General features: G+C 29.4%; 1 protein-coding gene across 1 annotated transcript in view; it reads right to left on the minus strand.

Moving 5' to 3' along the window:
• Positions 1-4,530: 4,530 nt before the first annotated feature.
• LOC107452205 (forkhead domain 102C) overlaps positions 4,531-16,994 on the minus strand; it is a 74,103-nt gene continuing 61,639 nt past the window's right edge. The window contains exon 2 of the mRNA XM_071185302.2: positions 4,531-4,929. The gene's annotated coding sequence lies outside the window, so the exon portion shown is untranslated. The remainder of the gene's footprint in view (positions 4,930-16,994) is intronic.

Raw genomic sequence — 16,994 nt, forward strand, 5'->3', positions numbered from 1 at the left:
AGCTTCTCCCTCTCTACCTAGTGACCTTTAGATTATACACTGCTAAATAATTATTATAGCATCGAATAGATCTAGATGGGATAAAATGACTGAGACGGTCTTGGCTGGGAACTGGCTGTAGTGCCTAAGAAGATAAAGACGAAATAATCATAATTCTCAATTGTTATGCACTGGATATTCTTAAAGAAAAATGCAGAATATAAAAATATTCTATTATTAATAAAATATATTATATATAAAAATCTTTTTAAAGTTATAACGGAAACATTTATCTTAAACTTCTACCTATGTATTCGTTCATGCGTCAAATTGACGCGTGTTCGTAGAGATAGGCTTATAAGAAACGTCCGTAAACCTAAGTGTTAAGAAAACAACTGATTCATATTTCTCAATATTAAATTCTCTGGAGAAATTGTATCTTAAAATTTAGGTAGCTCATAAGTCCTTGAAAATCATCCAAATTAGAATAAAGGTCAAGAAACTTTTCATGACCGGGAGACACTTCGGCCCTGCCGGTTTTGATAAGTGAAAAAAAAAAGAAAAAAAAGAGCGTTCATGATAGCAAAAGTAAAAAAGCAAGATCATTAGTTCGAAGTGTATTAATGCCTTTATTTGATAATTATTCTATTAAATATCGACAAAAAAATTATCTAGTTTGTTTGGGAAGAGAAAAAAAAATGTCGTGATGAGCGAAGGATGGTTACATACGTTTAGAGCAGTGTTTCCAAAACTTATGACTTTTGTGTACCCTTTCTAAATTTTTCGTAAAGCTGTGTACCCTAATAAATAAATTAATGTATTTTTTACTATAAAAAAAGTTGCAATAAAATTAAAAATTTCAACTAGCTGTTGATTCCACTAATTATTAACTGTTAACTCAGCAAAAAATAGCCATTAGAAAAATACTTAATTGTACATTTTCAAGGAGAGCTTTGCTTTAAAAATTTTTTTTTTAAAATGTTCTTTTGTTGTAAGATATTTGCATAAGAACGCGTACCCCAGCTAAACTGTTCCCGTACCCCTGGGGGCACGTACCACACTTTGGGAAACACTGGTTTAGAGTTTCGAAGGGAAAACTGTGCAAAATTTGACGATAATCACTTCGAAACATACCAGTGAATCTCCCTTTCGTATGGTAGTCACAAACAATTGAGAAAAAAAATGTGTTTCGCAGTACGATTGTCAAATTCAAAGTGTGCAGCAATGCGTCAAGATACTTCAACACTTAAAAGCATAGCAACACTTACAACACTCAGAACAAAAGCTTAAATGCCTGGACAAGAAATCATGTTTGAACTATTTATTAACAGCGTGGTAATCCAAATGTGTACACTTAAAAACATAATAGACATTACTACTAATGCAACATTTTCTCAGCTGTGACGCTTGACAGTTATGGACATAAATAAAATACTTTATTGGAAGCATTTTCACAGAAAAGTGGAGATATTTTTAACCTAAAAGGATTTGAGAAAATAACGAAAGCAACATTTATTTTTTACCAATAGTGTAGACAATATAAACAGTTTTTTTCTCCTACTTTTCGTTCGCAAACTGTATGCAGATGAAGCCGCTTTCCATCCTGATAGGATTGAAGAAATCGGAGATTCTGTCCCATTGGGATTAAACCTAGCACCCAAAGGCGTGAAAGGGGAGATTTGGGATTTGTAAATAAGACATTTCAAATGGTCGGTCAGTCTGTTTGAAGCTACCGGAAGTGCCTCAGCCTTTTATAGAGCGCATAAAAGCGCGCTAATTTGTGGTTGTGAGGCTCATCCATTCTCCCCAGGCCGCAGAACGCCCTTTTGGGGCTGTAGCTCCGTGGTGTCCGCTTTCACGCTCGCTCAATCCCGCCACAGAAGGGGCTTATACTAGGGCTTTGTGGTGCTTTGGGGAATTATAATTCCTGATGGATCAGGAGAATTCATCAGTTTCTTCCCCCTGCATCAGGCTAATTTATTTTTGTTTTTGTTATATCCCACTTGTAGACTGTTTCGCAATCAGCTTTTTTTTAACCAATTTTTGCCCTTAAAGATACAGCACGTGCAGTTGCGTAAAGATACAGTACGTATTAAGTTTGACACTAGGTTTAAGGAACACGTCATATTGACGCACTTCGAGTTTTGTAAGAAAATTACAAAACCCGTTTGCATTTTTATTTTATCTCTTGTAATGACTTTTATCCAGTGATCGAGATATTGAAGTCTATTTTCTTCAAAAGCGTTGAAATATCGAAATTCTCTTTGTGGTATTGTATACCTATCTCTACGGATATGCGTCAATTTGGCGCAATCGTAATTTAGACAAAATTTTGAGTAAACATGAAAACACCACATCAATAATAAATAGGAATGTACCGACAATACTTCGATCCGTTATCCGATATCGTTATCTCAAATGAAACAAGCGATAAGCAACTGTTGCCGATAAGCAATAATAGAAAGAACAAACGCAGAATGTCAATTGATGTCAGATTTTGAAGGTTTCAGTTGCCTAGTTCGAATATTGAAAAATAAAATACTAGAATATTTCATAAATATATAGCTCATATTTCTTCTTATAGCAGAGATGCCAACTGCTCCGGACACGCCAAAATAATTAAAAAAACGGTAAATAGCTACAAAGTAAATTTTGCAAATAGTTGACTATTTTGCTTGTTTTTTAAAAGGCATAGCATGACATAATTATTCTAAAGTGATGTATTATATAAGCCTATAAATTATTTAGAAATAGTGGTGGATAAAAATCTACTAAATTGAATTTATTAAACTGAGAATCACAATTGATAAACTACCACTTTAAAGTATATATTTGCTGTCCGGAGCAAGTTGGCATCTCTGTTATAGTATAGAATTACATCTCTTTCTAAGTACAGAGATGCTAATTGCTCCGAGCATGCCCAAACAATTAAAAAACGGTAAATACTTACTAAGATTATTTTGCAAATAAAAAACGGTGAATTATATAAGCCTACGAATTGTTCAGAAATAGTGGTGGATAAAAATCTACTAAATTGAATTTATTAAATTAAGAATCACAACTGATAAACTACCACTTTAAAATATATATTTGCTGTCAGGAGCAAGGTGGCATCTCTGTAAGTGCTGTTATATGTATTCGTTCATGCGTCAAATTGACGCGTGTTCGAAGAGATAGGTATATAAGAAACGTCCGTAAACCTAGTGATGTATTCGTTCTTGCATCAAATTGACGTGTGTTCGCAGATAAGAAACCTCCGTAAACCTAGTGTTAAAATGGGAAGAAATAAAAGGTGTTATTAATTTATTAAATAAATTACACCCATTAATTGAACACTTTAAAAAAAAATGCAGCGGAAAAAACACAAGATCTAAAATTTTTTCTCTTTACGAATATTTATATTAACAATAGGACATGTATGATATGATAAGATGACCATCTTGTTTCAGCAAAATGTGTTCTGGTAATGAAAAAATTGGGCTAACAATTTGAAAACAGGATATTTGCTTTATAAACGACCTCAAGGCTCAAAGGGGCTCGTTGATGTTCAAAAGATAAATGTTTTATGCTTGTATTCAGCCAAAGCCTCCGCACGATCTTTTATAAGTAGTCCGCGCAGACTATTTAAAAAGTGAACCAGTTGTGCGCATGAAGCCAAAACCTTTTATAAAAGTAATTGAGAGAAATTTATCTTATATATTTGAGAATTGAATCTGTAGTGGTTGATAAGTGAATAAGGCAAACCAATAATATTCATAAATAAAATAAATTTTTAGCCATATATTTGCAACCACTTTCTTATTTTAACTATATTCTGTATTAAATGACTCGTTCGGTAAGTGGATATCCTTCACAGTGGTCTAATCGGACTACCTATAAAAAACCGTGTGGAGGCTTTCAGTTATAGGAGGCGTTGCCAAAGACATCAAAAATTACATAATTTGGCCACCATTTCCTTACTTTTCGCAAGAAACACTAAAACTAAGGAAGTGTCTTATCACTATTTCGCAATAAATTCTTTACCTTTAAATGTTCAAATAAATAACACTAAAAATTTATATAAAAAGTACATGTAGGTTAAAAAAAATTCCAGCTTATATCCATTATGGCTTGGTTTATTATACTAATGTAGACATTTGAAACGAATAATCCATAGAAAGTCTATTTACACAAATATTCCATGAATAAGTTGTGGAATAATATTTACACAAATAATTTCAATGTTTGGAAACAACAGTTTTAAGTCGTTAAGTCTAATATTAACTCGTAAACTAAACAAATGGTACGCCTCTCTCTTGTGCATTAATTATTGTGTAAACTACATGAATCATTAGGCATCTTAAAACCAAAATCCACATCTAAATTCTGTGACCTGCTTAAACTAATTAGCATAATTAAAACAAAAATTAGCTCAGTTCGATTATATAAGCAGCTAGTTTTTAACATCTTATTTCGTTGCCCAGATTATAACTCAGTTTGTGTCAACTATTCATTGCCAACGTCAAAAGAGAAATTCCATCGGTTTTGTGGCCACAAATATGCATACAAGCGTTTTATATAATAAAGATGCTTTTATTCCATACAGAAATAATTATAATGACTCAAATCGAATTACTACAAGAGGTTTTAAACAACATATTAATGCAATCTCTTTGTATGTACTACAGTGTACTGTATTTAATTTGAATATAAAAGTCAGATTTGAAAATGAATAATGATGACGTCTGGCATGATCAAAAACAACACTCTTTGCTTCTCTGTTTTATTTTGGCGCTTCAAGTAATCTGAAGCTAATACACTGAATAGGTCAGTTAATACTTTCGGAATCAGGGAGATCTATTGTATCTTTTCTTGCTCGTTGGCAGCGGATTAACGTAATCCTCTTCGTCACCCCATAGATGGTATGGCTAATCTGAGTCCTTACAATGACATGGATCATTTCATCTCATCCTGAAAAAAGGAACATGTTCTTAACATAGTAATATCATTGTAAAACTGAAATGAAAATTGTACAAATCGTGATAACCTTATTGCATGCAGGAAATTGATTACACAGGGATTGGGAACAAATTATGGGAACACTTTTATACTATCTTTATGCAAATAATCTTTCTTATAGCAGCAAATATTGTTGGAGATTTTGTAAGTCAGAACTGTTAGTACAATTTGAAAGATCATGTTTGAAGCTTTTAGAAATAATGTCGATTTATCCGTGCCGAATTCGGATGGACCAAAATAAAGAAAGGAAGTGAATAACTTTTCACTAGCGTTAAAACCATCAATTTCAAAATCATACATTGGCACTGCAATATTTGTATTAAAATATGTGTTTTTTCAGTTATAGTAGTATTAAAAAAGGAAAGTAGTTAGTAAATTCCTCCTCTCATTTTGGTCGATGCAAATTTGCAATATATATATATATATATATATATATATATATATATATATATATATATATATATATATATATATATATATATATATATATATATATATATATATATATATATATATATATATATATATATATATATATATATATATATATATATATATATATATATATATATATATATATATATTGCACATTTTTTTTTTACTGCGCATGAGCTGCAAGTACATAGAACTCATAAAATAAGTTAAAATATACAAAAGACATGGAAAAAGGCTTTGGTTATATAAATACAATGTTAGAAAGCACTATTTTTTGTGTGGATATAATGGTGTGAGCTGATTACGAGATTATATCTTTTCCTTATTTTATTTTTAAAAAATATATTTAATAACCTTTTTCTTTTCTTTTAAAAAATCTTTATATCTTTTTCTATGTCTTCTCTATATTTACACATGCATGAGGAAAATAGTACGACATGTTTGCTTAGATTTTTTTTTCCAGTTATCTTTACTCCTTTAGCTTTAAAAAAAAGTGTTCACTGACTATAAATATTTATACAATAAATATAATCATATAATCCAAATATAAATATTTATATAATAAATATATGATGGGAGACTCGGAAGCAAAATTTATGCAGCAGACTTGCAAGTGCCGTAGATTTATTTCTGCCTTGCAGAAAAAGAATTAATAGTTACCAATATCTAATCACAGACTGTGCTGATAAATATTTGAATTTTTCGGTTGTGTTACAGATTGATACAAATGTTTTTATCAATAACTACTGAGAAATACAACATTTAACTTAGCAGTCATTATTGGCTTGAAAAAAGGAGTTGGTAACAAAATGAGAGACTTGGCGTTTAGAGGGTTAAAAAAGTCACTACATGATTATTATATCGTATAAATTTGTTTAAAATATTTAAATTCATTGGTGGTTAAAGTCCTTTTAAATCAAATTAATAAAATAAGAAATAAAATAAATTTATTAACTCTATCACTTTAAATCAGTGGTTCTCAACCACTGTGCCGCGGCACTTCTGTGTGCCGCCAAATTCTTGAAATGTGCCGCCAAATATTAGAAATGATACAATAAAAAAATTATAATGCTTTTTTTTTTATGAGTTAAGTTTAAATTAAAGAAAAGTATATATATAATTCCCCCCCTTTTTTTTCCTTCTTTAACCGCGTGAACATCTTTGTCGGTGATTATTGTATTGTCTCTGACAATCTTAAAATAAGACGGAAGTGTTTAAATTGTATATGACACGCAATTTTAAAAAATGTTGTAAGAGCTAATCATTAAAGTAAGCTATGCAATTAATAAACAAATTAACAAAGGATAACTAAAAAAACAAATATATAAAGAACAAATTAACAAAGGATAACTAAAAAAACAAATATATAAAGAACAAATTAACAAAGGATAACTAACAAAAATTAAGCTAACAATTAATAATTAGCAAAAAAACTAGTTAGCAAGAAATCACAAAAAAAATAACAGTTAATAATTATAGAAAGCAAGCTAACAATTAATAACTAAGAAAAAAAAATAACTGTTACTAACTAATAAAAAATTGGTCGAAAGAAATAATTAATCCCTTAATAAATGTTCTTTTGTAGTACATATTATTTTATTTCACATTCAAATTTATTATCACAAACTATTTAACACAGTGTAAAATCGGTAATTAAACAACTTTTAATCTAATTTTTTTCATTGTGTGCCGTCAAATTTCGAAATCGTTAAAAGTGTGCCGCAACAAAAAAAAAGGTTGAGAATCACTGCTTTAAATATTAAGAAAAATTATTAGAATTTAGTATTAAAGCAATTTTTAATAAAGCAAAATGTACTAGTTACTGTATTTAGTTATTGTTCTTTTTTTTAAAAAAAAGTGATCTGAAATACGAAAATTTCAAAATATTATAAAAACATATTATGTACATATTTTAAATTTTCAAGTTGTAACAATGAAATTCGTAAAACAGCATACGCTTCTTTTGCTTAATATTCACATTTAGATGGTATATATAAATAAATTACGAAGAATTTTCAAAAACTTTACGTTTTAATGTAAGTATGTATAAAATGAAGCAGGAGTGTTTTTTTGTTCTCTTACTCCTTTGTGGCTAAGAATAGGATCAATAAAGATTGCCAAGTCTTCTTAAAAAGCTTTTAGAATAAACAAAATAAAAAACCCTGCTTTCGAAACCCCCTTTTAATGGATAAGGCTGTAAGAGGAAAATATCAGGAAAAAAAAAGAATTAAAAAAAAAGTTTTGAGAAAGAACTATAAGGTGGAGGGAAACGCGTCAAAGGAATTATATTTTCCTTCTCTAACAACCTTCATTAAACTCAGTAACTGCTTTTCGAATGGGGGAAGGAAATCCCTTATCGTCTGCTCTTTTAAAAATGCTTAATAACTTGCTTCTGTTTCTAATGATACGTCGTAGAATAACTGGTGAAAGAGCAAAGCAAAGAAGAAAAAAAATACAAAAAATTTACGGAAAAAATCCTACCGTTGAGGAAGATTACGTCCTGGAGAATCTGGGAGAACAAAACCACGCCCATGTATTTTTTTAAAAAAAAAATAAGATAAGGGGGGGAAACGCAAAAGAACGAACGTAGTTCTGCTCTTTGAAAATTAACGGTCTTAAAAAAGAACAGCATTAAAAAATATTCTCTTTCATTGTAAAGTCAACGTTGCGTTTTTAAAAGGTTTCCTCCTTTTTAAGTATTCAAAGCATAGCGTTTTAACGCTAAATACCAAATGGGGGGAAAAAGTTTTCCACTAGACATTAATGCTCGTTTTAATCATTCCAAAATACGCCAAGCATGCAAATGAGATGGCGTTGAAAGCATTCTTAATTTGATAATTAAAACACTCGGTTATATTTAAAAATAAAGGCCCAGTCATCGGAGACCCACTGATTGCGTTGCCTTCGTTCACTAATGAATCGGATTAGCATTTCAATCGCCATTTTTAAAATAATTATCCTCTTTACGGCGTTTGAACAACGGTTTTGATAAGGAGAAAAGTCCCGCCTCGTCAATTAAAAATATTTCGCTTCTCTAATTTTTTATTTATTTATTTTTGATTTATTTCATATTATTAGTCTTTTCTGAGCTTTGTTATTGTTCTCTCTTTTCTCGCTTGTCGAAAATCGGAGGAAAAATTCTCTTTTGGTGTGTGATTTTAATTATCGCAATTTGGCAACTTCAGAAGAAAGGGATTTAATTTGCGAACGAATTTTTCGTTTACGATTTCACCCTGCAAACGTGATTGCTATGTCATTGCTGTACGCATGATAAATTCAGACGACGTGAGTTCTTTGTTTAATGGTTCGATCTAAATATTAAATTAAGCGATTGCTTTCCTTAAATTTTTTTTTCTTTCGCCAAAATTCGTTAAAATTTTAGTGTCTTTATAATGTAATGATTAAATAATAAAACTTTGAGCCAGTTTGTACTGATTAAAAAAGTATATTTATGAAGTTGATTCGTAATACAAGTTCAAATTTATTAAATTATTTAATTTTTTTTTTTTTAAGGAACGTTTTTAACTATAAAAACCGGTTAAAAAAAGATTTGATATGAAATGTATGTTAATGAAAAGTATGTTTTCAGATGCTTTCGTGAATATTATGAAAATTTTAATCTACTTTTCTTAAAAAAATTGTTGTGGATGAAAACAATTATCATTTAAACAATTTATAGTATTTTGGCTTTTTAGTTATTTTTTGTGAATTTAATTAATTATTAACTTCTTAAGTTACTTTTAATAAAGAAAAGAAAAATGGTGAGTTATTTTAAAGAAACTGAAAATATCTTTGAAAGCAAGAGGGAAAAAATTTATATTTTTCGTAGGACAGTAGATTTTGATGGATATTTCTCTCAAAGTATGGGGCCAATAAAATAGTGGGAATTTTTTTCGTGACAACTTGTAAAAAACAGTAATAAAGTTGTGATTAATTTTTCAGCAATTTACTTTAAATCATTTTATTTTTAAAAATTAGTTACAAAGTTCTCAGTAATAAGAGATTCAAACTCCAAACGTTGCAACTACGCAGAAAGAATATATATTAGATATTCATTTGGATTAGAAATTTTAAATTAAGATCAGTTGACTTTATACTATGAAATTATTTTAAGAATTGAAGATTCGATCATTGAAATCTCGAATAAACTCGTCAAAATTAGCTGTGTTCCACTTATTATTAATTAATAAAAAATTGCTACGATTCATTTATCTTGCATTTCCCTCTTTGAAATAAATTTCAGCAAGAGCATTTTAAAACTGATTTAAAAAATTCTCCTCACTTACAAACGTACTTAAAAGCGAAAGAGAAAAAATGGCTCCAAGATTACGCATACATAAAAAGAAACAAATTAGAGTGTTTTGCGAAAATTTGGTAATTATTTTCAAATCGTTTCGTCTTAACTTATAAAATTGAGATTTCTGCTATTATGTTAATAACGTAAAAACAACTAAAAAAAATTTTTTTTTGAAAAAAAAGAGGTATTTATTAAACGCTTTAATGATACCGCTGGGTATTTTTAAATGTTTTGTTGGTCAGTATTAATGTATAGATTCACTTTCGTTAATTTACAGAAGATAGGAAATAGCAAAAACATCTTGTTTCGTTAATCTTTCTCTACCACTGTTTAAATTTTTCAGGTTGTGGACAACTCTTGCAAAGTTGTTCATTTCCTTATATTTGTGACTGCTCTTCGAGAACCATTGATTTCAAACAGTAAAGATGATGCCATTTACTATTAGGAATAGCGAAATTCTCCAACAAAAATTATTTGTGCTTCACAATTTAACTTTTTTCCTGTACCACACAAATTTCAATCGAACATTTTTGTCAAGCAGGTAGGTAAGTACTTCCTTTGCACTAGAGCTGTACAATGGGCTAGTGGCGATGGTCTGGGAAACATCCCTGAGTATCATCCGATGACATGCCATCACAATTTTAATCCTCTGCAGTGGGGATGGTTTTCCCTTCTTTGGTAGCCCGACGACCTGCACGCAAAGTCGGGCACTATACGGTAGAACAGCTTAACGAGCAGCGATCCCGCACACGCTCGATCCCGTCGCAGGCTCATCAAAGTGGTCACCAACCCGCTTACTGACTGCAGCCAGTGAGGTTTGACTCCAGTGTTCTACTGGGAACCGTGCCTTTACGATCAGTCCACTGCTGGACTTTGGTCAAGCAGGACTGTAGCAAATACGACCTAAGATATTCCTTTATACTTTACTCATTATAACTCATTTTCGACATACTTTAGCTCATTTTTGTTTAAAGAATAGTGGTTTCTAAAAGTCTAAAACTATTAGTTTTACGTTTCTAGTGATTTGTAACATTGTTGAATTAGTGTTGCCAGACTGACAAGGCTGAACCAGGAAGGGCTAAGGCATACCTGCCAACTTTTAATCCCTTTCATTATCATTTTTCCCAGTGGTATTAAAATGGAATTAAAACTTCAATTTTAAGCAAACAAATACGTTGCATTTGAGAAAACTTAAGTTGACTACCATGATAGTAACGCATATTAATATATGTGCTTAATTTTTATAAGAATAGTCGAGATCAATATCATTTAAAAATTAAGATTATGAAAGAAAAAATAGTATATAATTACTACCACTTTAAATATGAAAATGAAATCTTCCCCAAAATCCAGAAGAGTTGGCAGGTACGGTCTGAGGGTTATACTGCATTTTAAATTGCAATGTAAATGTTGAATGCTCTTTGAATAAATCCAAACCTCCACATTCGCTGCGAAATTATGATGCATTTCGGATTTAGTTGAAGCTTGTGTCCTAGTTATTATTTCATGCTTTTGAGCTTCACTCTAAATGTTTGGCAGATGCTTCCGAATTTTCGAACTCTGAGTCGAACATTAGTTATTATCGAAATTCCAAGCATCGAATTGTTGTAAAATAACGAATAACTAATCAAACTATCAATTTCAAAAAATCTGTAGAACGTGAAAATCGATAGCAACATGTTGCGCAGTTTTACAAGCAAGATCGAGAAAATTAGAGAACTCGCCGAAATCACTGTAAATAAATTTTAACATAATTGAGTGCATTAGAATGAATTAAATTGAAATTAGAAAATTTCTACGTTAATATACCTTAATTCTATAACAATAAGGCCTGGTTTTGTTTAGGCTTGCTTATAACAGTCAGCTTTAACCAACCCTAACAGGACTAGCCGGCTCTATGAAAGGAGAGAGTTATATATATATAGATTTCTGCAGAGTATATATATATATATATATATATATATATATATATATATATATATATATATATATATATATATATATATATATATATATATAAGATAAAACGAAAAGAGATAATACCGAAGAAAATTAAGAAAAATAATAATAAGTTTCATTAACTTCGCGCAAGCTGTAAATGTATAGAACACATAAAATAAGTTAAAAATACATAGACATAGAAAACATAGAAACAAATTTAATAAAGATTAATAAGAAGAGAAAAAGAAAAATTATTAAAATGAAATATTTTTAAAATATTTGAAATTTTTTTAATATTTTTTTATTAAAAAAATACTAAAATGCAGCTGCTTTTTAATATTTAAATTTAATAATTTTTTTCCTTCTCTCTCTCTCTTTATATATATATATATATATATATATATATATATATATATATATATATATATATATATATATATATATATATATATATATATATATATATATATATATATATATATATATCATAAACGCTATTGATATTTATTCTGGCTATCACGTCCTTTAATGTTATTTGTAATACTTGCAACAACTAGTCTCAGATTATCTTGCGTTATAAATCTAAATTGACTATTCAAAAACAATTTAAAAAAAAGAAAGATTTATAATCGAAATTTAAGAATTAAGTAAAATAAAACAAAGTTTACCTTCTAATTTGCCAAGTAAACATTATATCTATACTTTTATGCAACTTAAACCAAAAATATTGCATGTGAGGTTGGGTTTCTTCAGGAGAAAAATTATAATTCTCAGAACAAATTGAAAACTCAAAGGAAATTTAAAAAAAAAAAAAGTAGGCCAAACGTGAAACAGACAAAGAGAACTAGTAAATACATATATAGCAAAATTAACTATGATTAGTCAGAATAGTTTTAATTATATCTTATAGCAGGTTGTGCATAAAATCGAATGCATAACTTTCTTGTGTTTCATTCAGTTTACACAAATTTTTTTCTGATTAAATTTACAAAAGGTAAAACTTATTCTTGCTTTAGATTTAATATGTTATTAAATTTAATCTTTCTTACATTGTTCCAATGTGGTTTTCCCACTTCTTGTATTATTTCAAAAATCTGTAATAAATATTGTGATAACATGGAGTTTGAATCCTCATCTAAAGATGGGGGGGGGGGGGAGGGGAGTTATGCCACTGCTATTCATTCGCGTCTTCTTTTTTTTCTTCTACAAAGGTAAGCTTTTTTTATATTATGATAATGATTCTCGATCAAATGTTTTCGAATTCCAAGCGATAAGTGCCATTTTCGATTTGTGTTAAAATACATTAACTTTTAGAATAACCTTCATTTTTGAAGCTTTGATTTTTTTTGTTGATGATTTTTGTTACAATCTAAAATTAAAGTTTCTCGTTTACGATCAAGTTAAATATATGATTATGCAGTCCAATATATGTGCCGTTACAACAATGCAAAAACTGTACTCCAAAAAAATGCCAAGGAAAAAGGAATCATTGTTTTCCAAAACAGGAATCGTTATCATAACTTTGGGAAGAGAAATGTAAAAGGAAAGATGCATATAATCCTAGAATATCGCGCATTTGCTCAGAATATTTAAAAAGAAGATTTTGTGAGAAACTTCAGAGATAAACTATTAGGTTTACCCCAAAAGAAACAATTGAAGCTAAATATCCTAGCCAAAATTTCCCGCTATAAAAAAAAAGGAAAAAAAAAAACCCTGAAAAAACTGAGGAACTATTAATTTATTACACGCAAGAAATATTCGGTTTAAAAAGTAAAGGGAGAACACAGGAAAAATATACTATTCAATACTATTCTGATAGAGATAAATTTAATGAAAACAACGAATGTGAAAATAAAAGAACAATTGAGAATACCTAAGAGAAATATCAAGAAGAAGTGCAATGATTGGTCGAATGTATGCTGAAAATGTATTGTCTAAACCAGGGGTGGCGAACCTTTATGCACCAGCGTGCCATTTTTTCATTTTTTCTAAAAAAAATTGCATAATGAGGCCATAGACGTGCCGTCAAATAATTTTGACTTCGTGATTATTGGGAAAATAATAATACTAAATACTATCAACTCAAAACTCTTTATTTACTATGAAAAATAATACATTTTGCAATGTCTCAGTTATATGCGTAATTCAACTTAAAGTAACATCATTGTGACTTCTGTTGTTGTAGATTAGATGACAAATAACCTATATTAGGATGTAAGATGTTAGTTCAAGCATTACTGTTAATTTTTTGCTAGTTATTTATTGTTAGCTTGTTTTTATGCTTATTAATTGCTTTTTGGCATTAATTGTTAATAATTTGGTTAAAAATTGCTTATTTTTTTGTTTGTTTATTGTGAATTTTAATTTAATTGTTAATATGCTTCATAATGAGACTTTGTGATAGGTGGCGTGCTCAAAATATTTTGTCGAGTGCCATTTAGGGCACGCGTGCCATTGGTTCGCCATCCCTGGTCTAAACTATTTACTTCAGGTCAAATAAAAGCTTTAATGGGTTCCGAACACGTGAAATGGGTTACTGTGGTCATGTGAAGGTGTATATTACGTGAAAGTTGGAACAGAGCAAATTAAAGTTCCGTACTTGGTTTTGTTACAAAATGTTTTTTTCTCTCCATTAATGAGAATTTCAAAAAGATAAACTCAATGCGAATAATATTTAAATTATATTCATGCTTTTTTAATTTAAATATTCTGACCATATACTATCAATATTAATCATAATAAAGTAACTTTAATTATAACCGTTATATGAAATTGTATTTAAATAATTTATAACAGCATTCAAGGAGTTACAACGAACCGAAAATACTGTCATGAAATACCTATTAAGTATGTTACGTCATAAAACATGTTACGAAACCGATGGAAGGAACTTAACTCGAGAAAAGCACAACCTTAAGTGTCTAATACACTTGCCACAAATGTATTCATTTTCTCTTTAACAATAGGGATTGAATAAAATTTGCATTGCTTTGTCAAGATCTTTTGTGCCTTGCATTGTATTATTCAACACAGAAAGTTAAAAAAAAAATTTTTTTTTTTTTAATGACCAGAATAGTTCTATAACTACTTCTGCAACTCCTTTTTTTTTTTTCCTAAAAAAAAGTTTTGTAGCTTAGGCAATTTAAATACTCTTACCTCTTTCTTGCCAATTATCTTTTTATTAAGTCTCATTCCTCCAAGATTAAAATTAATATTGAAATTGTGTTACTTTTGTTGTTGAAAGTAACACAATTCAATTTTATTGTTGTGTTGAATTTGTTATTGTAAGTAACACAAGTCAATTTCGTTGTTGTGTTAAATTTGCTATTGAAAGTAACATAATTCAATTTTGTTGCTGTGTTGAATTTGGTATTGAAAGTAACACAATTCAATTTTGTTGTTGTGTTGAATTTGTTATTGAAAGTAACACAATTCAATTTTATTGTGTTGTAATTTGTTATTGAAAGTAACACAATTCAATATTACTAAAATTAATATTGAATTGTGCTAATTTCAATAACAAATGGCAGAATTTTATAGGGTATATATAATTTTCATAAAACTACACTAAATAATTAAGAAGGAGATCGGCAGTTATCTTTCTTGAAACTCTTAAAATTTTGATTTGAAACGCTTAAAAAGCTGTAATTATGCGAATAATTACAATACAGATTAAATGCACCAAAAAGTATTTTCGAATTTCTTTTAAAAAAAAAAAGGAAGCAAATTTAGGAAAGATTTATTTTTACATTTGGAGAAGCTCCCAAGTGGGTTGACTAAAATGTATAGATGCTTATCTGTGCCAGTTATTGTGCCAAGTAATCCAATCATCTTTGAAAGGGAGGTCGTACTTCTCTTTATCGATAGCAGCTGTCGGCCCATAATGGTGACAGGGACCATCAAAGAGTGTTCTGACAACAATGGTGACACGCCTCCTGGACCCTGCCTAACAATTTTACAATTCAATTGAGGAATTATCGAGTTTCCTATATCTGTTTATTTTTATGCCTTTACGTGTGAACACAAATTTTACTGTCATTCTGACGTTTACCGGTTCTCTTGTTCAAGGAATAAAATAAAAAAAAATATGTAGTTTGCTTTGAAAATTGTTGGCAAATGTTTGAAAACTAATGGCATAATGTAGGATGGTTAAAGGGGAATGCCCCCCCTTTTACTTGTTCGGGTATTATTTGTAAACTAAATATTTTTATGCTATTACTGATGGACAATCCAGAGAAAAAATACTGCAGTAAATAAATGGTTGCCTTAAGTGAAAAGTATGTAACTGAGATAAACATTAATAACCTTTTAAATATGATAATGAATAGCTACAAAGTAATGATGACTTTTGCTTTGAAAATTGTTGGCCAATGTTTCAAAACTAATGGCATAATGTAGAATGACAAAAGGGGAATACCTCCCCTTTTACTTGTTCGGGTATTATTTGTAAACTAAATATTTTTATGCTATTACTGATGGACAATCCAGAGAAAAAATACTGCAGTAAATAAATGGTTGCCTTAAGTGAAAAGTATGTAACTGAGATAAACATTAATAACCTTTTAAATATGATAATGAATAGCTACAAAGTAATGATGACTTTTGCTTTGAAAATTGTTGGCCAATGTTTCAAAACTAATGGCATAATGTAGAATGACAAAAGGGGAATACCTCCCCTTTTACTTGTTCGGGTATTATTTGTAAACTAAATATTTCTATGTTTTTACTGATGGACAATCCAGGGGAAAAATACTGTAGTAAATAAATGGTTGCCTTAAGTGAAAAGTATGTAACTGTGGAGATAAACATTAATAATCTTTTAAATATGATAATGAATAGCTACAAAGTAATGGTGACTTCAAATATAATGTGTTTCTATGGGGACAAACACTTGTAACTCTTTTTATACCATAATAAATGAAAAAATATACTCCAAGTAGAATATGTCACTAAAGAGACAGACATACATATTACTCATTTTATGCGATAATAAATGGCTAGGAAGTAATGATTACTTCATATAGAATATGTAACTGAAAAAAATAAAAATAAAAATAAATAATTATTTTTATGTGATCAGAAATAGCTACTAAGTAATGGATACTTCACACAGAATGTCCCAATAAAGCTAGACATAAGTAACTCTTTTTATTCGATAATAAATAGCTACTAAGTAATGGTTACTTCATGCAGAATGTCACAATAAAGCTAGACATAAGTAACTCTTTTTATTCGATAATAAAAGCCTTTGTGATTTAATGTTTATTATTTGAAAAGTTTCTCTAATGCTGCCTTGTTAGGACTTATAAGAATATGCAAATATACTGTCACTTTAATAGTTTTC

The sequence above is a fragment of the Parasteatoda tepidariorum genome, chromosome 5, assembly GCF_982258835.1.
Source record: "Parasteatoda tepidariorum strain Cologne lab strain chromosome 5, Ptep-v5.0, whole genome shotgun sequence".
NCBI classification, from domain to species: domain Eukaryota; kingdom Metazoa; phylum Arthropoda; class Arachnida; order Araneae; family Theridiidae; genus Parasteatoda; species Parasteatoda tepidariorum.